The sequence below is a fragment of the Tachypleus tridentatus genome, chromosome 13 (assembly GCF_004210375.1).
Source record: "Tachypleus tridentatus isolate NWPU-2018 chromosome 13, ASM421037v1, whole genome shotgun sequence".
In the NCBI taxonomy this organism is placed as follows: domain Eukaryota; kingdom Metazoa; phylum Arthropoda; class Merostomata; order Xiphosura; family Limulidae; genus Tachypleus; species Tachypleus tridentatus.
In genome coordinates, this window is record NC_134837.1 from 255290837 (window position 1) to 255318048 (window position 27212).

Sequence of the window (27212 nt, forward strand, 5' to 3'; positions counted from 1 at the left end):
CCTCGAGGAGCTTTGTGCGAAATTCCCAAACAAACAAACATTTTGCCCATCTGGCTACTTTTTTTGATATCAGGCTGGTTTAAAGCCAAGCTACACAATTCGAAACTCTTTACTGTGAAATGGGTTTGTTTTGTCCACCAGTAGCACAGACGTATGTCTGTGGACTTACAATGCTAGTATCCAGGTTTCGATACCCTTGATGTAAGAGCACAGATAGCCCATTGTGTAGTTTTGTGATTAATTTCCAAACAAACTGGAATGATTTTACGTCGTGTTGTAATTCGTTGTCCAAGATCTAGTCATAAACAGATAAAAAACTAATGTCTCCGTCCTATTAATTTGCGAATTAATCATCTTCTATCTGGATTAATGAAGCCATTAAATAGGTTAGCAAGTTGTACAGTTTTAAGACATTCAGATTACAAACTTTAAAGCTGTATTCGCTTTTCTCACACCACAGGTTTCAGCGTGTAAGGTTTATTAAGCTTTGTAGTTGAAAGCCATTACTAGATAAGCCTGTAACCGGAAACCACAGCAAACAGCTCATTAGACTGGCAGCTGTACAGGGTTTAAAGTCTTAGTTGAAAGGTTATTATAATAGATCGTTTCTATATCCCCATACACCACTGAACAAAAAGCTAAAAATGCTAGAAACAAAAAATGAACTGGAATAACATGAACTATTGTATAAAACCCGGGGCTCGATCCTTGCCGTAGACACAGCACGAATTGTGAAGATTTTTAAACAACGGATTCTTAGTAGGATCTTTTATATATATATATATTTAAACAATTGATAAAAGGTAACTGGCGATTATTGGATGGATTAAATCAGTTTTTATAATAACTCTGACCTACAAGTCTCTTATGTTTATATGGATAATAATAAATTTTAAAAAATAGCGTGTTCGTTTCGTTTGTTTGTTTTTCTGCAGTTAGCATTTCCGAACATATTGATTTTGAGATTTCCAGCTGGTGATATGTTCACAATTTATTTTGTTATTCTTAAGCCTAATTCCACTGTGACACAGTCTTTACTGACTGACAATGGGCGTCTGCTCGTTTGTTTGTTTTGAATTCAGCGCAAAGCTACACGAGGGCTATCTGGCCAAGCCGTCACTAATTTAGCAATGTAAGACTAGAGGGAAGCGAGCTTGTCTGTTTGTTTTTTGAATTTCGCACAAAGCTACTCGAGGGCTATCCGTGCTAGCCGTCCATAATTTAGAAGTGTAAAACTAGACGGAAGGCAGCTAGTCATCATCACCCACCGCCAACTCTTGGGCTACTTTTTCACCAACGAATAGTGGGATTGACCGTCACATAACGCCCCACGACTGAAAGGGTGTGCATGTTTGACGCGACGGGGATGCGAACCCGCAACCCTCAGATTACGAGTCGCACGCCTTAACACGCTTGGCCATGTCGGGCCCACCAGTTTGTCATCACCACCCATCGCCAACTCTTGGGCTACTTTTTTACCAACGAATAGTAGGATTGACAGTCACATTATAACGTTCCCACAGCTGAAAGAGCGAGCATGTTTGGTGTGACGGGAATTCGAACCCGCGATCCTGAGATTACGAATCGAGCGCTTCTAACCATCTGGTCGTGCCTGGTCTTACTCAAAATGTCGCAGAAAAAAAAAACACTAAAAAAGTTTTCATTCAGATGTATCAGTTAATTTATTATTATTTACACCATTTTCAAGAGTGACTTGATTTCGCAACGTTTCGTTCAACGTTTGAAGTAAACCACGTCATTCATTCATTCATACCAGTTGCCTCGTGTTCTTATCACACTGTACATTCGTTGTTTCTTCGTTTCGGAATTTTTTGCGCAACGCTGTCCTAAATTTTGAAACGATGGACGAGACGGAGAGAAGCCAATTCTTTTGTTTATTGTCGTCTGATCGAATAGTGGTATTTGGCGATCACGAACATGTTTCTCGTTGTTCTTTCGGCAACGAGCCGCTACTTGTGAGCCCTTCGTTGAACAGTCGGAACACATTAACCTCTAAGCGACGCCCAATCCCATATTCAGTGATAAATAGTAATAAAGTAGGTTTATTTTTGTGAAGTGTACAGTCGTAAAAAAAGTGACAGGTTAATCGTTAAACCGAGCCCAGAATGGCATTTTGTCTGTCAAATTCTGTAGCAACCCTACAAATAATTAGGTTTGTCTACCTTCTTAATTAACATGAATTGATAGTCATGGCAAAAATCCGTGGCTCGCGAATTTGGATTCCATTACCGAACATATTCGCCCTTTCTAAAGTGGGGCGTTATAAAAGTCAATACCACATTTTGCTGCTAGAGGAGAGAACAGTCCTAAAGTAGGCGGTGAGTGGTGTTAATTAACTATATTTCTTTTAGTGTTTCACAGCAAAATTACCAACGGCATGCGCAGATAGCCGTGGAGTAGTTTTACATGAAATTCAAACCGAACAAACGTACGTTTTTCAAGCTTGAAGTTTCCGTTCGAAACTCGAGGTTTTCGAATATTTATGTTTCATACATTATTTATAAAACAGAAAAGTTTTGAGAGTCAAATTTGAACACATAAATGACGATAGTCTATCTAGTTTAGAGCAAAGCCACACTGGGCCATCTGCTGTTTCTACAGCGGAGAATCGAACCTCGGATTTTTAGCGTTGTATCGATTATGATAATAAATATGGATGTATTAGAATATCCATTGATAATGCAAACTGTTATACAAGTGAATTAAATAATGGTAATGTTATTCATTTGTTTCATGTTATTTCACACCAGTTAAGACCGGCTGGCAGGCCTAGATGTGAATGAAATAAGCGAACGTGAAGCTATCAGACAATGTTTAAGAGATCTAGACAAAAATCACGTGATTATAAACGATATAAAAAATAACAGCAAGATGACGAAAGAGCAGGAACCGGAAAAACAACAACACATTATGTGGATGATTGGTTTGGTTTGTTTGTTTGTTTTTGATTTCGCGCAAAACTACACGAGGGCTATCCGTGCTAGCCATCCCTAATTTTGCAGTGTAAGACTAGAGAGAAGGCAGCTAGTCATCATCGCCCACCGCTAACTCTTGGGCTGCTCTTTTACCAAAGAGCCCCCCGCTAGTACAGCGGTATGTCTCCAGATTTACAACGCTAAAATCAGGGGCTCGATTACCCTCGGTGGGCTGAGCAGATAGCCCGATGTGGCTTTGCTATACGAAAAACACAAACACACACACACAGATTTTACCGAAGAATAGTGCTATTGACTGTTACGTTATAACGCTCCCACGGCTTAAAGGGCGAGCATGTTTGACGCGACGGGGATGCAGTGTAAGACTAGAGGAAAGGCAGCTAGTCATCATCACCCACCGCCAACTCTTGGGCTACTCTTTTACCGAAGAATAGTGCTGTTGACCGTCACATTATAACGCTCCCATGGCTTAAGGGGCGAGCATGTTTGGTGCGACGGGGATTCGAACCAGCGACTTTCGGATTATGAGTTGAATGCCTTAACCACCTGATCATGTCGGGCCTATGATGGAAACTTTTAAGGAGAACATACCAGTGGTTTAATTTTTATTATCTTGATAAGTGTTTAGCTTTGGGTTACTGATTATTTCTGATTGGTTGGATAAGGTTTATCGTGTTTTGATTGGATAATCTCATAATTTGTTTTCTACAGTTTCATCAGTGATATATCAGAAAATCACTTTTGCTGTTATAAAGAACAAAGTTTAACGGATTCGACAAGACAGTATAAGGTGAAGGCATTGGTATGAAACGTAGACTGAAAATATAAATTGCTACGTCAGTGTGAAAGATGTCCCAACGGTTTATGGACTTTATAACGCTAAGATCAGAGTTTCGATATCTTGTGATGGACAGAGTACAGATAGCCTGCTGTGTAGCTTTGAGTTAAAATACAATGGCTTGTTTGTTTGTTTTGAATTTCGCACAAAGCTACTCGAGGGCTATCTGCGCTAGCCGTACCTAATTTAGCAGTGTAAGACTAGAGGGAAGGTAGCTAGTCATCACTACCCACACCCACCGCCAACTCTTAGGCTACTCTTTTACCAATGAAGAATAGAATTGACCGTCACATTATAACGCCCCCATAGGTGGGAGAGCGAGTATGTTTGGTGCGACCGGGATTCGAACCCGCGACCTTCGGATTACGAGTCGAACGCCTTAACACGCTTGGCCATGCTGGGCCTATGTGTCGTTTCGTTTATATATGTCTAGAGAGAGAGGGAAAGACATGTGGTTTTCTTCCTTCTTTCGTGAAACTGATTGATGAAACATCATTTTGTAAATTCTTTTTTTTAAATTACTTTATATTACAGCTTTAGTGCGTGGTTCTTCTCATTCGTTTTAAGGCACATTAGGCTGGTATACTACGAGAAACAGTTAAAAAAAACGTAGTTTTTTGATACAGCAATGAGCAAAATTATCTAACATAGCCTAAATCCAGCTAGTTTCGGTAATGGTGTTACCATCAGTGTGACAAATGTAGCAGTCAGTGCATTAGTGAGGCCCGACATGGCCAGGTGGTTAGGGCACTCGACTCGTAAATCCGAAGGTAGCGGGTTTGAATCCCCGTGACACCAAACATGCTTGCCCTTTCAGCCGTGGGGTCGTTTTAAGCAACAGTCAATCCCATTATTCGTTGATAAAAGAGTAGCCCAAGAGTTGCATTAGTGAAATTTCTCTGGCGTTGACGAAAGGCATGACACTAACTGTAAAAAGGTAATAACTAAGTAAATAAGGCATCTAAACAAGATAATGAAGACTACAAAACTTGGGCAATTTTAGGACCTGAACCCTGAAGCCAGTAGAGTATAAATCATTGTAACACGGTTCGAGTTAGAACCAACACAGACGTGTAAATTAAGTCATCGATACCCGTGTAGGTGTTATGCATGTAATGAAACATGCATGGTTATATATTCTTCTTTCAGTAAATAAACTGAGTGTGGAAAATCGTGAAATTTAAAATTAAATAAATTGAAAAAAGTAATAAGATGGAAGAGTCAGAGTCATTGATTGGTTTACTGATTTTTTAGAGTCATTGATTGGTTTACTGATTTTTTAGTCATTGATTGGTTTACTGATGTTTTTAGTCATTGATTGGTTTACTGATTTTTTAGAGTCATTGATTGGTTTACTGATTTTTTAGTCATTGATTGGTTTACTGATTTTTAGAGTCATTGATTGGTTTACTGTTTTTTTAGTCATTCATTGGTTTACTGATTTTTTTAGTCATTGATTGGTTTACTGATTTTTAGAGTCATTGATTGATTTACTGATTTTTTAGAGTCTTTGATTGGTATTCTGATTGTTTAGAGTCATTGATTGGTTTATTGCTTTTTTAGAGTCATTGATTGGTATACTGATTTTTTAGAGTCATTGATTGGTTTACTGATTTTTTTAAAGACACTTGCTATCTATTGTTGTTGTTTCTGTTTGTTTTTACAGCAGAGATTGGAAATGGGCTAATTGCTCTGTGCCTACCTGAGGGACCGATTCTCGAAGCTTAGCTTCGTATTCCGTAAAACGAATGTTTTTGAAAACAAGCTATACCTACAGGTATTTCGGTTGATGTATCTAATTTGGAAATATACTGGTTGAGCATACAGTTATACAGTATAGAAGTACAAAAAGTAATTATTAAAATTACACCACAGACATCAACTGTCTGTAGTTATGAGCAAACCGAGATGATTTATTTTGCCTTTAATATAAACATGGAACGTGTACGGCTGAAAGTAATTGACAGTTATAACTTAACGAAGTATCAACAACAGTTAATCAGTACAGGTTGTGTTTAGAAAATTCAAACTGCCAGTCGAAAAGAGAATAGTTTATAAAACCTCACCTTACACATGTGGCGACTAGTGTACTCGTAACAACACTGTAGTGAGATAGAACAGAAAATGATATTGACACGGAAAGCATGTTCTGAAAACAAAAAGCCGTTTTTAGTTAACTGTTTGTCTCGTGGCGCGTTCTGTTTATACATATATAAATTCCCGTTCAAACTTAAGAATGGTTTATTGTTCTCAGCCTCGGATTATTTCGTATTTTTTGATGTTACGTGCCCTTTGAGTTTAGTCCCATGTTGGATCACGTGCGCTTTGTCTAGCCCTCCAGTGGCTGAGGGCTTATGATGCTAAAAGTAGGGTTTCGATACCAGCAGTGGGTAGAGCATAGGCATTCCATTTTGTTGCTTTGTGCTTAACAAAAACAACTAAAAATTATATTTTTCGAAATACATATCACTAATATTATCTCATAAAATCAAGTGAAAAATACAACCTCGGAATTCCAACGTTTGCTTATATCAGGTATGGTTCAGTGGTTAGTATGTCATGTTGCACTTCGAAGAGTCCAGGATTCGACACGTGATGTTATTAAGCCTACTTTAAACTTCAACCGAGTGCGTGTTATAAAAATGGTAATTAATCCCGTTATTCAGTTCAAAGAGTCAGACATTGGTGAGAGTACATACACTCTTTCTCTAGTCAGTAGTTCAAAATTAAGGAGTGTTAATACCTGGGTTATAAGGGTTTCGGATCTGGCCGTTTCATCCCGCGTGCACATAGGGTGCCTTTCCACGAACCCGCGACCCTGGGATTACGAGTCGAACGCCTTAACACGCTTGGTCATGCCGGACCTGTTTTAATTCTCTATTATTCATCAAATTGTTTTTAACTTCAGATCTATGTAAATTTATGCGTATAAATGGGTTTAAAGTTTGACCCACATATTCCATATTACATTTAATACATGTTAATAAATAAATTACATTTTTTATTTTGCAAAATGAATTAGTATATGTAATAGGGTGAAAAGTATTTAGAACAGGACATGTGAGACATATTTTGCTGTTACATTTTATTACATTAGCGGCAATATAATCACTATAACGAACTTGCGAGGCTAAATTATAGTATAAATTTAACATGTCTAGTTAAGGTTATTAAACGTAACTTTATAAAGTTTGAACAATGTAATGGAAAGCACGACATAGTCAGCGATCAATCACATACATTTTCCCTATTTTTATTTTGTTTATTTTTTTAATTTTTCATCTTTTTATGTTTATCTTTTTCTTATTCTTATTTTAACTCGGGAGAGCAGTCACGTTCCCACAACTGTCGGCAAGCAGTGAAGGGAAATATAAATGTGAAAAGTTGTGGGCCACAGCACCCACATCTCGCTCTCCTATTTTCTAAATTTCTAATCTCCTTACGTGAGACTAGCGAATTGAAGGTTAAGACTGATAGACGGTGTATCCCCACCGCATTGTGGGTCCTATTTTTGTAGTTACCTCCAAATCCTAGGTTAATTTTATAATCCCACATTGTAACTTGTACCCTAGCATCTTTTTAAAAATATGCAGGGTATTTTCTTAGTTTTAATGTGCTTTGTTTATGGCTTAAAAGTTATGGTTATAATGTATATATATATAAATATATATATACAGACACCAATAAATAATGAAAGTAGAATACTTTAAAACACTCACTTCATCATATTATAATGGAAAATACTTATATGATACTGGAAAAAAACGTTTTTATTAGAGAATCTTACTTTTCTTCATTCTCAGCGTTCAGATATGACGAGGCCCGACATGGCCAAGTTGTTAAGACACTCGACTCTTAATTTGAGGGTCGCGGGTTCGAATCTTTGTTACACCAAATATGCTCGCCATTTCAGCCGTAGGAGTGTTATATAGTGACAGTCAATCCCACTATTTGTTGGTAAAAGAGTAGCCCACTGGCGGTGGGTGTTGATGACTAGTTGCCTACCCTCTAGCCGTACATTGCTAAATTAGGGATATCTAGCAACAAACCAACCAACCAAATGTGACGTCATGAATATATCACACGCGGATCTAACGCAATGGCTTGTTTGTTTGTTTTGAATTTCGCACAAAGCTACTCGAGGGCTATCTGCGCTAGCCGTCCCTAATTTAGCAGTGTGGGACTAGAGGGAAGGCAGATAGTCACTTTATAACGCCCCCACGGCTGAAAGGGCGAGCATGTTTGGTGCGACCTGGATTTGAACCCGCGACCATCGGATTACGAGTCGAACGCCTTAATACACTATGCCATGCCGGGCCTCTAACGCAATGGCACCATCTATATAAATGTAATAGTACTATCTTTTGTATGTCCATGTAAATACTTCGCTTGGGTGTAGATGGATCCTCACCACAACTGGTAGGGAGGTTCATTTGACCCATGAGGAAATACAAATTTTAAATTTTGTGTTTTACGGTTTTTACGAGCGTTTTGCGGTTTTCTTTTTTAACACTACCTCACCCCTGTTGACGGATCTTTACCAAATTTGTCATGAAAGTTTGTTGGGTCCCTGAAGAAATTCATTTTGTGTTTTGTTGCTTTTATGGGTGTTTTGGTTTAAAATATATATATAAAGGAAACAACTTTTCATGTCCTAAGATAACCTTTCATTTATCATGAATTTACATAACTTCCGTCCAGGGTACGGGTATCCAGTTAGTCTTTATAAAATATTACCTTCACTCTGGTCTTTTTATGAACATCTTTTACGTCGCCAATAAACATTAGCGTTCGTCGTCTGTGAAAAAAAAATAAATACACGTTTTACTTTTATTCTAACCACAATATTAGAGAAAAGTACTGTTACATAAAAATCAGGAACACGGTGTGGAATGTATATTAAATAGTAAGAATGAGTTTTGGAACTAACACTTACACCTATAACGCCTTTCATAACAGTGACTTCAGGAGTTTGTAACACCTTCTTCTTAGACTTGTCATAAAAATTGATAGGAAGCCAGTTTGTTTGTTGAAGTTCACGCACAGCTACTCGAGGACTGTCTGCACGAGCCGTCCCTAATTCTGAAATGATAAACTTGAGGAAAGGCAGCTGGTCACCACCAACTAACACCAACTCTTGGGCTGCGCTCTTTTACCATCGAGTAATAGGACTGATTCTCACATATAACAACCTCCACCCTCCCTCAGTACACACACATCTGAAAATGGGGCACTTTTAGTGACGGAATTTTAACCCGTGACTCGCAGGATAAGAGTTGAGTGCCCTTACTGCCATTATTACCCGTGACTCGCAGGATAAGAGTTGAGTGCCCTTACTGCCATTATTATTTCAGGTCCTCAGTAGAAATCCGTACTTTAGCTCATTTTAAATAAGAAGTAAACGACAATGCTGTGAATATTACACGACTGTTTAGTGGTGATCTGGTCTTGAATGTGTCGTGAAGACAAATAGAAGGTCAAGCCCTAATTATTTAATATAAAAAATAAAAGACTAGAGTGGGTTTGAATATCTCACGACCGTCTGCAGAATGTTGACCGAATTCTCGCTTATTGATTTAAAAGCGAATTGTTTGTTTGTTTCTTGAATTTCGCGCGAAGCTGCTCGAGGGCTATCTGCGCTAGCCGTTCCAAATTTGGCAGTGTGAGACTAAGGTGAAGGCAGCTAGTCATCATGACCCACCGCCAACTCTTGGACTACTCTTTTACCAACGAATAGTGGGATTGACTGTCACATTGTAACGCCCCCACGTCTGAAAGGGCGAGCATGTTTGGTGCGATGTTGATTCGAACCCGCGACCCTAAGATTACGAGTCGAACGCATTAACCCACCTGGCCATGCCGGGCCACATAAAAGCGAAATAGTTAAATTCTGAAAAAAAAGAACTTCCATGGATTAGCCTAATACACATATATATATTAAGTAGAATTAAATTAAATTAATTTTTTTTAATTAACAAGTATTAAAGAATGATCCTCTGAATGTTCTATTCGCTGTAATAATTATTTTCATATCCTTCAGATTAAACCTGAGGTGAATCCGTGTGTACAGTTTATCCAAACACTTCCTGGTGTATTGGGAAGCCTCATGCCACGCCCATCCCATCAAACAACCCACTTTATGTGAATAACGGCATCGTTATATAAATACTACGGAATCCCCTGTATATTCCCTGGTTTCACGAACTGGAGATAACAGAAGGGTAAGTTAGGTAAAGAGCTACATATCAACCAGTCTGTTATTCAACCATGTTTGGCAACTAATTAGAAATCTGATACGACCTGACGCCACTTTAACGATTCACAAACTCGACGTTACTTTAGCTGGAAAACACCCGCCCCCACGGCCAGTAGAGACTTATCTTTCACGGATGTGGTTGCCCCATCTAACGCGAACGTTTCTGTTTACTAAGTCGGCATTGTAAACGATAGGGAAAGCAACATATGGAAAGCTTTATCTCCGCGTATGATATTAAAGGCGGTTACCTTTTTGTTTCCCGGCTTGGTTTCCTTCATAAGGAACAAAAACACTGCTTATTCGTGACACACCAGGGGCATAGTCAGGATCACAGATCATGTATGTATGAGTGGGGATGAGGAATGAAAATGTGTTCAAAAATTATTTGTGAGATTTACGAAAGTAACAGAGAGCGAAACAAATAGGAACTTAGCTTATCCCACAGTAACAATCAGCTTTTCCTCTCTTACACCTTCACTACAGGAAATCGAACTTTCCACAGAGTTTGTGTCACCATTATAGTCAGGCAAGTGCGACTGATATATTATAGTATTCGTGGGCCTCATTACTAATGAGGTCATGATTAGTATGACGTCAGCGTGACGTAAGAACATTTCTGCAAACCATAAACAATTTTCAGGAGATACGTTGCAGTGAGTGAATCTGTCGGATGTGTCGTGGGTTCAGAAATACCAGCTGAAGTAGGTCTTGTTCATAGGATTGTTTGTTTGTTTTGGAATTTCGCACAAAGCTACTCGAGGGCTATCTGTGCTAGCCGTCCCTAATTTAGCAGTGTAAGACCAGAGGGAAGGCAGCTAGTCATCACCACCCATCGCCAACTCTTGGGCTACTCTTTTACCAACGAATAGTGGGATTGACCGTCACATTATAACGCCCCCACGGCTGGGAGGGCGAGCATGTTTGGTGCGATGTTGATTCGAACCCGCGACCCTCAGATTACGAAGTGCACGCCTTAACACGCTAGGCCATGCCAGGCGTGTCGGAAGTGTCGTGGGTTCAGAAATACCAGCTGAAGTAGGTCTTGTTCATAGGATTCAGCCTCAAAAAATAGAATAAAAAAGACAACCCTTGTCATTCTGCTAACAAAAAAATATTGCACAAATTAAACCGAATATTGTGAAAAATATATAATGAAGTAGGTTTGGATGGCTGTGCTCACAACGTCCACAACTATACAGCTCTCAACTTGTGCAGCGAATTGTGGGAAGGATGCTTCATATATTTTTTCCAATGAGGGTTATAAAAAATCTTATCTCCGAAAGGTAGCTTTATAACTTTTAGTGTGGTCATTTGTGAAAGACGTAAAATTGTCCTCCTTCGGTACTGGATTACCGTTTAAATCACCAAATCTTAGTTAGTGGAATAAGTTATTAGTCGAACTGTATATCGGAATTTATCTATATAACTTACTTCCTACTTTCGTAGAACTAGAGGTGCTGAAAATCTGTGTTTTCAAAACTAATGTTTATTCAAGAAACTGAAAACATTGACAATATATTTTAGAATATTCGTGTTTATTTGAACATTTAATAGCACGTGTGCTCATTTCAAAATTATTGTGCTTACTTGAACTCTTGGTTTTGATTTGTTTTGAATTTTACGCAGAGTTACACGAGGGGTATCTGCGCTAGCTGTCCCTAATTTAGCAGTGTAAGACTAGAGGGAAGGTAGCTAGTCATCACCACCCATCTCTAACTCTTGGGCTACTCTTTTACCAACGAATAGTGGGATTGAATGTCACATTATAACGCCTCCACGGCCGAAAGGGCGAGCATGTTTGGTGTGACGGGCCTGAACTGAGGACTCATTTTAAAACTGTTTCTTGCTTTGTTTTTAATTAAGCAACGAGTTGCACAATGGACTATCTGTATTTTACTTACGAAGGGTATCGACACTCGGATTCTAGCGTTGTAAGTCCGCAGACATATTCCGCTGTGCCACCGGAGGGCAACTGTTGTGCTTATGTAGACATTTGGCAACATGAGGATTTGTTTAAAAATTATTGTGTTTTTTGGAAACTTAATATTATGAAGGATTAATTTTAAAGTTCTTGTGCTTACTGAGAAACTTGGTAAATATTGTATATATTTTAAACCGTAACTTGAATGCTAGGGTTCTCTTACGTTCCTTTACGATTTCAACACATACAGTGCTCACGCTCAGGTTTTGCATACTTTGTGGCGTGGGTTTCAGATAAAATAACACAACTTGTTTTTATCAATCGGTCACCCCCTTTTATCAGTGGACCTGTCTCAGTTAGGCGGAGTCTACAACTGTAGAATTTTGACGTTGTCAGTTTCCTTAAGACTTGTGGGAACGGCGTGAGGAAACCGTGTGACAAGTTGTGTCATTTCATAGAGGTACATACAATAATATTTCTAAACAGTACTATTTATTGCATGATACGCAAGGGAAGCTGTTTTCCGTTTTATTATAAAAGGTATGAGAAAGGCAAGTTCGCGTCTCGTACAAATTTTAACCATAAATTAAAGGTGGATTTGTCATCTAAAGAAAAGCCAAGACGCTAGCAAATTCTCCTAAACCGTCAATGAAGTTTAATGTTATTTACGTTATTTTGTCTTTCTTTGTTTTGGCGACTTTAATAAGTTGAAACTTGTAATTGAATTGAGTTACTTGGTAACGACATCTTCGCAAGATTTCTACAGTAGTACTTGGGGAGCTTTTTAATTTTGGTGAGTAACGAACAAAGAATCATTCATGTAAGTAAGGAAATGGTTAACTGATTAGGTTAATTAATAGGTTTAATGCTTTGTTTTGTAGTTATATATTACAACACCAACTTGTAAGGCCATTTTAAAGTAATACTTAGTTTTATAGAATGAGAATAGGTTGTAGTTTGTCTTAGAAATAGTTTTAAATGATTTTTGTTATGATCAGCTGTTTTATAAACCGAGAAAACTTGGTTGTTTTGGGAAGTATATATATTGTTCAGTTCCTTTTCTAGAGAGGTCCGGCATGGCCAGGTGGTTAAGGCACTCGACTTATCACAAGTGTTCCATTGTTTTCTTTGTTTTATTAATGTTTTTCGTGTAATTTGATTTAGATACCGCTAACCATTGCTTCTTTTATATTTTCTAATTCATTTTATACCTTTTGTTGTAATTTTTTAACAAGGTGGCATCTTGCAATGTTTTCTCTCCATATGCTAATTATTTAACTAGTGTTTTATTTCATGTATTTTTGTTTATACCCCCTCTTTGTTTATACCCCCTCTTTGAGGTGAGATGAATAAAGAGAAAAAAACAAACTCGACTCGTAATCTGAGGATCGCGGGTTCGAGTCCCCGTCGCGCCAAACATGCTCGTCCTTTCAGCCATGGGGGCGTTATAATGTGACAGTCAATACAATTATTCGTTGGTAAAAGAGTGATCCAAGAGTTGGCGGTGGGTATTGATGACTAGCTGCCTTCCATATAATCTTACACTGCTAAATTAGGGACGGTTAGGGCAAATAGCCCTCGAGTAATTTTGTGCGAAATTTAAAACAAACCAAAACCTTTTCTAGAGTATCACAGTATAAGGAATTACTTAAGGTTATTGCTATTTTTCTCTCTAGAGGTTCTATATATTATCTTAGAATGAGATGCAGTGAAAACTACGAAACTCCCAGTCTTAGAAAATTTGTCTTTGAGAAGTTGCTGCTTGATATTCAATGTAGACGAAGCTTCTGATTTAAATCAATAATATACACGAAGAAACCTTGTGACATTTTAAAACAATTAAGTAAATTAAAGGACTTCGCTATTGAATTTTCCAACCTTGAATTCAGGTACATATGAAATATTCGTATCAACAAAGTCCAATTTCCAAACAAACTGGAACAACCCTGAATCGATAAAATGTTTTATCTTCAAATAGCTTTTAATCCCACAGTGATTTGTCTGCGGACTTACAGCGCTGGAAACCAAGTTACGTCACACTTAATGGGCAGAGAACAGATAGCCCTTTGTGCATATTTTTGCTTAACTTCAGATAAACTAGTTTTAATGTTTTAAGCTACATATTAGAACCCAATCTCTCGCAGACGAGAAAGATGATCTCCAGTGATGACTCCATCTCCTGATCTAAGGATGGCTGATCTGAGATGGTTCGTTCTTGATTATAATACACTCAAAGATACATTGAATTGTAACGTGATAGAAACCGGTGTTGTGTCAAACAGACCCGCAACGTAATTGGTAAGAGAAGGACATGCTCCAAATTCAAAACATTTTGAGCAACAGACAGAAAAGGTGTCCGTCCTCTGGAAAGTCAACAACTTGTGAATGTGTGGTGTGTTATTACGGAACTGGATGAGAACAAAATAGTTCAGTATTTGACGGTTTATGTACTCCACACGTGTATTGTTCTAGTAACTATAAAAGTTATTGTTGAGACAGAGGTCCCCAGGTTAATCTGAAAAGTATTCAACCGTGATTGTTTAATCTGGAAGTTGTCAACATGTTCTAATGCTAAGGAACTTTGAATTCCAATCAGTCTAGTTTTTCAAAGCGTAAACTTCTTAGTTTTAATGGTCTGTAATAAATCGAAAAGCTAACTGCCGAGTACGATTTCTCGGAATACATAGAAGGCATAGTTGAGTTTGTTCATTATATTAATACGTAGTGTAATATAAATAACTGGGAAGGGAAGCAAAACACAGATTTTTGTGTATTGCGGAAATCGCTAATATATCAAAAACGCTTATATTTACCGGTTTCTCTTAAATATTGTACGTTACTGAGTAAAATGTTTTGGATGTTACAAAGTGACGAGCTGTAAGTATAATTAACTTGTTATACTTAACGACTGATTGAGCTTAGAGTTTGATGACAACTGACGTGAATAGGGAATGTAGCATGTTCAGTTGTTGTACTATTCTATAACATTCAGTAACAATTCTTGGAGAAATACGCTCGCAGATTCCACGCGGTGGTTTTATATAGGACGTGTAGGTTTCAAATTTTCTTTGTTTCATTTTTCACAACTCCAGCTTGTGGTTCAACACTTATCATAATATATTACACTACATGTCTAAATTTGTTTAAATAAACAAATAAATATATATATATAGAGAGATGCGATATTTCTAGCCAATGTCTAAAACTATGGACAAGTGAATTTATGTTGTAAAAGCTGTTTACCAAAGTTTCCTGTAAAAAAAAATATTAAAAAAACAACATTTGTATCTTCAGGGTATGCATTCTAAACCGATGGAATGGACTGTATGCAGAATAGGGCATAAGTGGAGCTGACCGTAAGAAAAAACATTGGTTAGGCTAAGTGCAATCTCTCCTGGACAGACAGACATTCGTTTGCCTCAATCATATAAGAGTTTTGATTTTTTTTTTTCATGCGTTAATATATTCGTACTTCAAATTTCTGTATGGTGATAATTTAACTCTAGAATTGCTGAGTTCTTGACTCCGTGGACTTAAAAAAGATAAATCATAAACCAATTACGCACCAAGATCCTTGTGGGTCCATTGTATTGTCCTCTGGGTTCTTAATAGCATATCAATTAAATAAAGGCAAAATTTCATCGGTTTTTTTCAACTAATCTCATTAATTTTAGTAATAGGGTCCACTGTGTGTTTGGAATAGCAAATGGATGACTTGAAGCTTTATTTTTACTTATGAGATCAATTTGATATAGAAGAAAAAAACAGCTTGTTAACCCAAGACATAAATTTACTATAACACATTATGTGGGCTTTCACCGGTTGTGAATGGCATAAAAAGAAGTCTGGTATTTCAGGGTTAAACACCAGTCACGGAACGTTGTCCTCAGAGTGGGCGCCCGTTTTCTTCGTCTGTAAACCTTCTTTTATGATACGCCTACACATACACGTTTAAATTTACATAAACCAAGCGCGTTGTTTTTGAACAATCTTGTTCAGTGCTTTTTTTTAATTTCTGGTAGTGAGAACAATGAATCGAAACCCCGTCTTGGCTTTGTGCCAAGTATGGGTTAGCGATGACAATAATACATGTTTAATAAACTGGGAGCATTCTGGTGTGATGACATACGACGAGTTTACACATTACAAGAATATTTTGTTAGTCTGTGTCTGTTGGATTTCGCGCAGAGCAACTTGAGGGCTATCTGCTCTCGTCGTCTCGTATTTTGGTTTGATATACACCACCAACCAACACCTCTTGGTCCACTCTTTTTTATCACCGATTGGTGGAATGGGATGTGACATCACTGCGCAGCCGCGGGTGAAAGGGCATGATAGTTAACAAGCTTTTGATCCCACAATACGCATTTTGCGATTCGAGCGCCATTCGAGGGCAGAAAATAATATGAAAATATGGCATAATTTATTTTAATAAATCTTCATTTCCGCGTGAGCGAAGTGTTATTTATTTTAAAAGCATTTCAAAGATGAAGCAGAAATTACGATTTTACGTAAATACCGAATTACCCCCTCCACTCACTTTTCTTTGTAGGGAAATAATTGTTTTTTGTTTGTTTGTTTTTTGGAATTTCGCACAAAGCTACTCGAGGGCTATCTGTGCTAGTCGTCCCTAATTTAGCAGTGTAAGACTAGAGGGAAGGCAGCTAGTCATCACCACCCACCGCCAACTCTTGGGCTACTCTTTTACCAACGAATAGTGGGATTGACTGTCACATTATAACGCCCCCACGGCTGGGCAGGCGAGCATGTTTGGCGACCCTCAGATTACGAAGCTCACGCCTTAACGCGCTTGGCCATGCCAAGCCCTAGGGAAATAATTATTTCACAATATATTATCACCGGCTTTTGATTTTTGATTCGGGTATGCCAGACATTGCTATTTAACTTGAACATTTAGGAAGTATTTCTTGTATACCCCCTACCCCAACGTACACGATTATTGTTTTTTTTTACTATGTCGTAATTTTACAACCTCAATGGACACACAAAATGTCACATATGGGCCACTTTTGGATCTAATTAGCGTATGCATAATTAGCTTCCCACCCGATGGGACAGCGGTAAATTTACTGAATTATAACGCTAAAATTCGAGGTTCGATTTCCATCGGTGAACCCAGCAGAAAGCCCAAATGTGACTCTACTCTAAAACAAACGTGTGTTGAGCTATCCATCTGAAAAAAAAAAATTGTAATAATAGATTTGTAATTAGAGAAATTTTGCGTGGAAATCAAGCATGCGTGATTACGACAAACGGGTAATTGTCGTCGTTTTAACTCAGAAGTATACGTAAAATAACAACACTTAAATTAGTGTGCGGTAGCTTCTAAAATATTTAGTATACAGTATGCATTAATACTGGATTTGCAGTGCTAAAGAAAGTTTGGAGACAAAGTTACCAAATTACGATAGAAGGAACACTCTAAAGGATCTATTTTTGAGCGGCCAGAGGTCATCACAAATTGGTCGGTGGCGTCTTTTTGTATTTTAAGAAAAGACCAATTCTTTTTCAGTTGCATCTCAATGTCGGAGCTAAGATACTTCAATTAAAAAAATACCCCCCGCTGTAAGTCTACGGATCTACAACGCTAAAATCAGTGGTTCGATTCTCCTCGGTGGGCTCAGCAGATAGCCCCATGTGGCTTTGCTATATGAAAAACACACACTCAATTAAAAATCATCAATATTTTTAGTGACGTAAACAAGTGCAGATAAGACCTAGACCAAATACTGTCTGTCATAATTTAGCAAAGTACGATAACATTACAACAGCTAAGCCTAAACGAGTATATAAAAATGGAGGAATTAATATCAATTATAATATAATTAAAATATAAGTTTATAAGTTAATGTGGATATTGTGACCTACTGATTAATGTGGACTTTACGTTTCGCGTTTCGCAGCCAGTTACCCCAAAAAAAAGACATAAAATTTTCCTTACATAGGGGATGTAGGTGCGTTATAAGTGTGACGGTTAAATCCAGCAAACTAGTAATAAGAAAGACTGAGGACTTACAACGCTAAAACTCGGGATTTGATACTCACGATGGCCAGTGCACAAATGACCATTTGTTTAGCTTTGCACTTGACAACTACAAACGTAATACGTACACATTCTAATGCTTGTTAAGATGTCAAAAAGGTGAAATATTTAGAAATAGGTATTAATTTCATAAAATTACCACGTTGCTAAATACTAGCGTGTTATGTTGCATTATATAGAACAGACAGGTAAGATGTATTAGAGAAACAGGTAGAAGAAATTTCAAATGAAACCTATGGTTAAGAAAACCAACGCTAGACTTTGAAGTCAACCGTTCGATCTCACGTGATCTCTAAACGAGACTGTCAAGTAGATGTCGCTCAAAACAGTCCTTTTGAATGAAATTTATTTACCATATGGTTCAGTGTTGCAAGAATTATTAAGTGTAGAGACGGGAGTAGAAAAGATATATTTATATCAATTTCAAGAAAATAATACAGCAAACAAAATTATTGTTAATGATTTTATATAATTTGTTACAAATTTTTATCCCGCCAAAGGTTTGTTTGTTTGTTTTGAATTTCGCGCAAACCTACACGAGGGCTACCTCCGCTAGCCGTTCCTAAGTTAGCAGTGTAAGACTAGAGGGAAGGCAGCTAGTCATCACCACTCATCGCCAACTTTTGGGCGACACTTTTACCAACGAATAGTGAGATTAATCGCGGTTGAAAGGGCGGGCATGTTTGATGTAACAGGGATTCAAACCCGCTACCCTCGGATTACGAGTCGAGTACCTTAACCACCTGGCCATGCCGGGGCTCCACCAAAGATAAAAATTAAATAAACAAAGAATATTTATTTGTGGGCCCTACCCTCTGTACTGCCTTTCCCTAGTAGCACAACGGTATGTCTGCGAACTGACAACGTTAGAAACCGGAGTTCGATACCTTTAGTGGGCAGAGCACAGATAGCCCATTGTGAAGTTTATGGATAACTATAAATCAATAGACTGCAGTTATTACCTATGCGAGGCAGGCTTATTAGCACAGCTTGTGTCAGCGAATGAGAGAAATGCAGTTCGGCCCCTTGTAACGTTGATAGATGTATAAAGGTAATGGTGTTTAAGTCCTTCTGAATCATCAGTTTTGGTCATTCAGGAGGACCCGCTACACAAGATGCCGGCGTTTTCCATCCCAATGTTTATTTATTGCAAGACCGCCCCAAAGGCAAAATATCAAATACCACAAGCTCGTTAAATAATTAATGTTCAATTATTCGCGACCACGCTTCAGGTATTTCAGCTTCCTCGGGTTTTAATGTGAATCCCCGAGTTAATCTAACCCGACTCGGATTAAATCTTCTGGTACCCATTCCTATCCAGAGGCTTGGTGTGTATGTATATTAATAGCACACATTATGGGAAGTTTGTTCACTTTCCCTTATCACATTTTTTACGTTTCTCAAAATTTTGACACTGTATCGTTCCAATACTGTTTTCAACTTATATCTGAACAGAAACAAACAATTAACTGTTTATATAATTAGGATAATTAAACAAATTTGTACATTTTCGGGGGGGGGACGGATCGTGAACTACAACCAACTATTAAAGCAAAGTTGTTCCAGTTAATTTTTCAACTTTTGTTGTTATCAGTTGGACCTTCAACTGATAAGAGATTATTAGAATACGGGCACAAGCAACGCTGGTTATTATTAAAGAAGGGGCGACACACCTCCTAGGCTTATGTACTTTTGGATAAACCCTCCAGTAATCACCCCGGCTTACCACCGTTTCCTTCCGTCGTTTACTGTTTTCCTTGACTTACAGCTGTGGAAACTCCATCTTAGAATGACAAGGCATAAAACGAAAATGGACGGAAAAATTTGAATTGTCTTAAATATGCTTTGCTCAGATACCCGTAAACGGTTGCCTCAGTATTATTGGTGGATATGTCTGACATCATTCTCTTTGATCGCTACAAGTCTGGAACAACCGTTTTTTTTAAAGTACGGACAGAATTTTATCAGAAGCTCGTGACAACGTGATGCTTTCAATTTATCAGTCTACACAAACTTGTAATCATATACGCTATGGAATAATTTTTTACGTATTTTACTTATTTGGATTTTAAAAGGAATTGGAATTTTTTCATACACTTGAAGCACTCACTGATGGTACGTAATAGCTAATCGTTGTCTGATTTATCGGCTCGTAAGCCTTTTTTTTTTTTTTTATCCTGATGATTTGAAATACGTTTCCGCGAATTTTAATCTAGCTACAGATTTTTGCTTTCGATCGAAATCACGATCGTTTACTACACGAGGTCCTTCCACATGTGGTCCACTTTGATTTGTTTATTCTTTGTTCAGCAACGTCGCTGAGAGATATTTACACTCGTGATACTTCGATTATTTTCTCGTCTTAAAACTAATTATCTATGCCACTAAAATTTCAAATGTTTGCCTTTGGTTACTTAGCAACCATTTTTAAAATTGCCTAACTTTACTGCAGACGTCAACTTTATTCACACAATTATTTAAAATGCTGTACAACCTCACGTTTCGTGACATTTAGAAAGCAAGTTTATTTATATGCTCTCGGTAACTACTAGCTGTAATATCTATCTTATATTGTTCATTTGTAATGTATATTATTTAGATCAACTTTTAAACGTTGCTGGTACTTCTGTTTATTTCTCTCCTTCAGAACTAAGGTTTTTAAAAACACAAATACGGAATAATTGAACTATAAATAAACAGTAAAGTAGTTTATTTCTGGCAGTAGAGGCCCGGTATGGTCAAGCGTGTTAAGGCGTTCGACTCGTAATCCGAGGGTCGCGGGTTTGAATCCCGATCGCACCAAACATGCTCGCCCTTTCAGCCGTGGGGCGTTATAATGTTACAGTCAATCCCACTATTCGTTGGTAAAAGAGTAGCCCAAGAGTTAGCGGTGGGTGGTGATGACTAGCTGCCTTTCCTCTAGTCTTACACTGCAAAATTAGGGACGGCTAGCGCAGATAGCCCTCGAGTAGCTTTGTGCGAAATTCAAAACAACCAACTGACAGTGGAACTGTTTCATGAGTTGTATCCGTACTTTTCCTTATGCTTGTATATAAAAACAAATTTCCATCTGGTTACAGAGTACTAGAAAGTAATAATAAATAATGTGTTTTAAAACGTCCCGTTTAGGATGTTAATAAAATAATGATTAAAATATTTAAGACGTTTAATTGCGAGAGAGAAAAGACACCTAATTCTGAAATCGAACCACTTAGACTGTGGCCTTACAGGTGGGTTTAAAAGAAAGCTTACGGAGGTTAAAATTCGTGTTCGATTTTTTTTTTACTGTGGACAGAGCGCAAATAGCCCATTCTGTAGCCTTGCTCTGAAACAACTAACCCCCTCTACGACTCTCCCGTGGGAATATATACTGACTTGTTTAAATTTAAGAGGGGCCCGGAATGGGTAGGTGGTTAGAACGATAGAGTCGTAATTTGAGGGTTGCGGGTTCGAATCTTCGCAACAACGTGCATGATCGCCTTTTCAGCTGTGGGGTGTTATAAGTTACGGTCAATCCCCCTATTCGTCTGTAAAAGAGTAGCCCAAGAGTTGGCGGTGGGTGGTGATGATTTGCAGCCTTTCCTCCAATTTTTGCTGCTAAATTAGGAACGGCTATCGCAAATAGTTCTCGTGATTGCGACGACGGTAAATATATAGTCCACTCAGAAGATTCGTGATTCACGAACGTTTTCCACAAAAATACCACCGGGAGCTGAGGGTGCCCTATAAGAGTGACGGTCAAAGTTCACTTTTCGAACAGACAGAAATAGCCCAAAAGCTGGCTGTGGGTTCTGTTGACAAGCCGCCTTCCCTCTAGTCTATCACTTTAAAATGAGGGACGAATTAGCGCAGAGAGCCCTCGAGTAACTTTGCTCGAACATTCAACAAGCATGCAGACGAGTTTCGCGAATATAACAGATTGTACTTGGCGAAACGTTTCTCATAACCTGGTTTGTCAACAGTTACGGATCACTATGTTTATTAACCTGTAACTGATTAAGGTTATAGTTGTTGTTTATAATACTCTAATAACAACATTTTGGGCTTTACCTCTATAAAATAAAATCTTTATTAATGTAACACCGTCACATTACTGTAACACCGTCACATTTTTATTTGTGATGAAAGTATGTTTGAATATTTTTTCACACAGAAACTCGTAAATTATTATGCAAAAATATGCACCTCTGTACGTGATTCTAATTATTTTTACAATGTCTTGTGGGTGTGGAAAAAGAGAGACCAATATGTCGTCTTTACTGGCGTTTTCTAATTTAACACTTTAACGTATTAGTTCTCCGTGTCTGTAATTGACTCAGACGAACATGTGGAAACAAGGTGGAGAATTGTTGTTGTTTTTGTTTGTTTGTTTTAATTATTGCGCAAAGCTACACGAGGGCTATTTGTGCAAAGTTGGAGAAGACGAGATTAATAGTTGTGTTTTATACACAGCGTGCACAGTGTGATCGGTCAGTTCGTGACTACTGGGAAACAAAAATAAACATTTGGTCACACCATCGATATGACCTTCAAAATGGGCTTAAACTGAGGAAAAATGTCGTTAGATACGACTTCTGTGTGTCCTGATAATATTACAAATGTACTCACAGTAAAAAGAATGAATGCATTTGAAAGATACCAATAGTGGTAAATGGCTGAAGGTACAGATGCAACATTCATTTGTTCAGTGTGGCTCATACAAGTCATCAAATGTCTTAAGTTACTTAGAGCACGTGTGTAACTCGTCAATTGGTCGAATTACGTTTCAACACTTTACCCAAGTTCTAATATCCGGGAACTGTGATGTGGTGCGCGTAAAAAGAAATTCTAATCAAGACGTTTATGTGCGATGAATCACGTAAGCTGGATGTAGTTAAAAAACAACAACATTTTTTACCAGTGAAATTATAAGTTTCGTTTTCACTCAAGCCTTGTTTACAAAAGTACATCGTTTTATTAGGTGGAGATCACGATAGTTTTGTCCATCTTCAAAGTTAGCTGAAGATGACACGATCTTCTTGAATATAAGTCATCTATTGATAACCAACGTTCTGTTTCCACGGGGTAAAGCTTGGGTAGTTTATACAAAGCGTAGACTTGTAACGCTGGCTGTTTTTTGTTTTTTTGATGTGGTAGGCAGATGGCGTTTTCATACATGTCTTGTGGATGACAGCTTTCAGATGTTCACGTACGAAGGGTGAAAAAGAAAAAAAAACGGATTAATATATCTATGAAAATAAAGAGCTAAGAACATCTCTTGTATATTATTAGAAGCACCTGTCTAACATAGCTTCTGTTAATACTTTAAGGATTTGATATGTATTGAGGCATTATTGAAAAATGACTACTCTTGTACGGCCAAGCATGACCAGGTGAGTTAAGACGTTCGACTCGTAATCTGAAGGTCACGGGTTCGAATCCCTTTCTCACCAAATGTGCTCGCCCTTTCAGCCGTGGGAGCGTCATAATATGACAGTCAGTCTCACTATTCGTTGGTAAAAGAGTACCCCAAGAGTTGTCAGTGGGTGGTGATGACTAGCTGCTTTCCCTATAGTCTTACACTGTAAGACCCTCGTGTAGTTTTGCGCGAAATTCCAAAAAAAAGCAGAACAAAAAACAAGTTTCTTGCATATTTATTGGAATATTTTTAAAACCATACGTTAGATGTTTTCCCATGCTTTTTACTTCAAGTGATTGTTAGGGAGGGTCTCTCTCAATCTCTTGTTGTTATACTTTTAGTTTCTCTTTTAGCTGTCGTACTCCGCCATCAAAAAGAAGTTCCCGTATCTGATATACCTTTAAATCAGGTATATTTCTCATCTTGAGATATTATTATTAAATTGTAATGTACGGTTAATTTTCAGACCCAGTACTCTTAAAATACGGCTACCAACATAATCTCTTTGTTTGTCAAAATATAATTGCAAAGTTAAAATTCCATAAAGATTTTAATTTTTTTCAAAGTTATTCGTCGTAGCGTTTATTCGGTTCTCTACACATGTGCTACTCAGATTTCTAATGGTTGTGTGGTGTTTGTAACAACAACAGAAACACATGACATTACTTCAGGACCATGTTCACATTTTTTTTATAAAATACCTCTTTTTTTTCTCCTGGTGTACTTTGGTATCAGATAGAACACGTGTTTGGTATTAACCGATGTCCGAGTTCGATGTGCCTAATAACTAGCGTGCTCGAACTGTGAATCAGAGGAACTGTGGTTCATGAACTGGTGTCACAAAAATGCCCATCAGAACTGAGGATGCGCTATAGAGAGTGACTGTCAAGTTTTAGTTTCCGACCAGACAGGAATAGCCCAAAAGCTGGCTGTGGATAAAGTTGGCCAGCCCGCCTTCCCTTTAGTTTATTACTTCAAAATGAACAACGAATTAGCGCAGATAGCCCTCGAGTGGTTTTGCGCGAAATTTTAACAGACATAACAAACGAGTTTTACGAATATAACAGATTGTATATGCTGAAACGATTTTTATAACCTGGTTTGTCAAAAATTAAGGTCAATTACAACTAAGGTCATAAGGTCAATTATTTCTCTTTTCGTTTTTGAGATGCTGATGTAGTGTTTTTGTTTTTCGTGATCAGAACATTTTGAATGTTATTTTGAGATGCTGATGTAGTGTTTTTGTTTTTCGTGATCAGAACATTTTGGATGTTATTTTGAGATGCTGATGTACTGTTTTTGTTTTTCGTGATCAGAACATTTTGGATGTTATTTTGAGATGCTGATGTAGTGTTTTTGTTTTTCGTGATCAGAACATTTTGAATGTTATTTTGAGATGCTGATGTACTGTTTTTGTTTTTCGTGATCAGAACATTTTGGATGTTATTTTGAGATGCTGATGTAGTGTTTTTGTTTTTCGTGATCAGAACATTTTGGATATTATGTTCTGTGTTATAGTTTATATAAAATAAGCCCTATAGTTTTCAATTAAATGTTTTGTTCTTGTATAAGAGAAGTCGAACTTTCAAACAAGCACTTTTTTTCAGTAATCAACACCCACTCTCGAAACTATATGACGCAATTTATTTTCTTTTTACTAACTGACGCTTTTGAAACTGAACAGAATGCAGTTAAAAACACTCTTTAAACAGCACAGGTTAAATATTTTTCAATAACCAGCACCTTTGATCTGTATAGAATACAGTTTTTTAACGCTATATTATTTCTATAAATTACCTGGGTTTGTGATTAATCGTTGCGAAAATGTCTCCCCGTGGTTGTGTTTGACGCACATGTTTAGCTATTCCTAACTCGGCTCAGTGTTTGTGGATTCAAAAGTTAGCGCAGAATGGCTTTGTACTGTTCGGACCGACTCAGTGTTTGTGGATTCGAAAGTCAGCGCCGAATGGCTTTGTACTGTTCGGACCGACTCAGTGTTTGTGGATTCGAAAGTCAGCGCCGAATGACTTTGTACTGTTCGGACCGATCTCTATTTGTGTGTATATATTTGTAGTCTGGCATCGTGTAGTTTTCAAACTATTTCTTTGGAAAGTTTTGTATATATGTTCAGGGTTGTGTTACTAGAAGCGAGAAGTTGTTCACGTACAGATAATATCTGGTTTGATGTGTTGTCGTTTTTTTCTTGAAATAAAGCAACAATCAACTAGAAACATGTCCTTTTTAAAAAGAGAGGAGAGGGCGGGGCTCTTCCCACATCCTGTCAACGTACGAAGTTGCGGTGGGTCTGGTGTTGGTGAGATGTATCACATCCCGTCAAAATACAAAACTGAGCGTGTGGTAACTAAACACATCTGGGCATCACTGATGTACAGTTTGTCTCACAAACAGTTGCTCCACGTTTGTGATAAAGCTTTATCTCTAAGCACATTAACTACTTTTTATTTGATAAAGCTATGTTTGTTGATAAAGCGTTAACCACGAACGTTATCCATCAGCACGATAAACTACATCTTTATTGATAAAGCTTTAACCAGAAGCTTTATTCATGAACATATATGGTTAAGTGGTTGAAGCTAAATTACTTAATAATTCAAAATACTCCGAAATTCCCACTGTCTTCTGATCGAGGACGTAGACAGTGTACAGTTCTTCATGTCTTGTAATAGAAATTCATCTATGCCAGGACACACAAGCCACACATTCGACATGAGGTTCTTTACAAACCTGTAAGTATTGTATCCACGTTAGTGTACCAACCCGCGTAAGGTAACGTTTTCACCGGTTATCCATTTTCGTTCGATTGTGGTGGCTCAGGGCAAAGAAGAGGTTTTTGGTGATTTCTGTTTTTTTTTTTCTCTAGATATTTATACTGCTGTTCACACACACTCCCAGCACTTTTCTTTGCCTTGCTTTCAAGAACTTGAGATTCAAGGGAGGGGGGAGTTATATCCATGTACATTAACTACCCCAGGACGTTACTAGTAGTAACGTCAAGTAATAACGTCAAATTATATTTTGAAGAAACATTAGTTTATAAATCCGGTGAACAGTTATGCAAAATAATGAATTCGAAACGCCTCTCATTTTAAGTGAACAAGTCATCTGAAGGTGAAATGTTCCCTAAATGTGAATCTTATAACGGACAAATGTTCTCTCTCTTTTCTTCTAAGATTAAAACAGAGATAACATTACGTACTGTGCGTCACAACTAACGACACTTCCCACAACAAGAGTTGGTCTATAGGACAATATGTAGTGGATTCCTTGTTTGTCTGGAAGAAAATATACTGTAATACCGGACTGCGAATATCTAGAGAGTGTACGAGACACTAAACTGCAATGTAAGTAAGATATATCAGTGTCGAGTATATATAATAAAGTGTACTGACTGTAAGTAAACATTTCGAGAGTACAAGGTGTGTGAAGTGTCAATATCTACAGAGAGTACAAGGTGTGTGAAGTATCAATATATACAGAGAATGCAAGGTGTGTGTGTGAAGTGTCAATATCTACAGAGAGTACAAGGTGTGTGTGACGTGTCAATATCTACAGAGAATACAAAGTGTGTGAAGAGTCAATATTTACAGAGAATACAAGGTGTGTGAAGAGTCAATGTCTACAGAGAGTACAAGGTGTGTGAAGAGTGATTATCTACAGAGAATACAAAGTGTGTGAAGAGTCAATATCTACAGAGAGTACAAGGTGTGTGAAGAGTCAATGTCTACAGAGAGTACAAGGTGTGTGTGTGTGAAGTGTC

The 27212-nt window shown here is 37.8% G+C and overlaps 2 long non-coding RNA genes across 6 annotated transcripts in view; one reads left to right on the top strand and one right to left on the bottom strand.

Annotated features, from left to right (window-relative positions):
* LOC143240697 (uncharacterized) overlaps window positions 1-10577 on the bottom strand; it is a 41696-nt gene extending 31119 nt beyond the window's left edge. The window contains exon 1 of one of the 2 annotated variants that reach the window (XR_013021879.1): window positions 10300-10577. This is a non-coding gene — a long non-coding RNA (uncharacterized LOC143240697). The remainder of the gene's footprint in view (window positions 1-10299) is intronic. The other variant, XR_013021881.1, reaches the window with a different exon arrangement.
* A 515-nt stretch (window positions 10578-11092) lies between these two features.
* The window catches only part of LOC143240699 (uncharacterized), a 29308-nt gene continuing 13188 nt past the window's right edge, over window positions 11093-27212 (top strand). Inside the window, exons 1-3 of one of the 4 annotated variants that reach the window (XR_013021883.1) lie at window positions 11107-12765; window positions 26626-26871; window positions 26907-27063. This is a non-coding gene — a long non-coding RNA (uncharacterized LOC143240699). Of the gene's footprint in view, window positions 12793-15266; window positions 15619-26625; window positions 26872-26906; window positions 27064-27212 lie in introns of those variants that run through there. The other 3 variants (XR_013021884.1, XR_013021885.1, XR_013021882.1) reach the window with 3 other exon arrangements.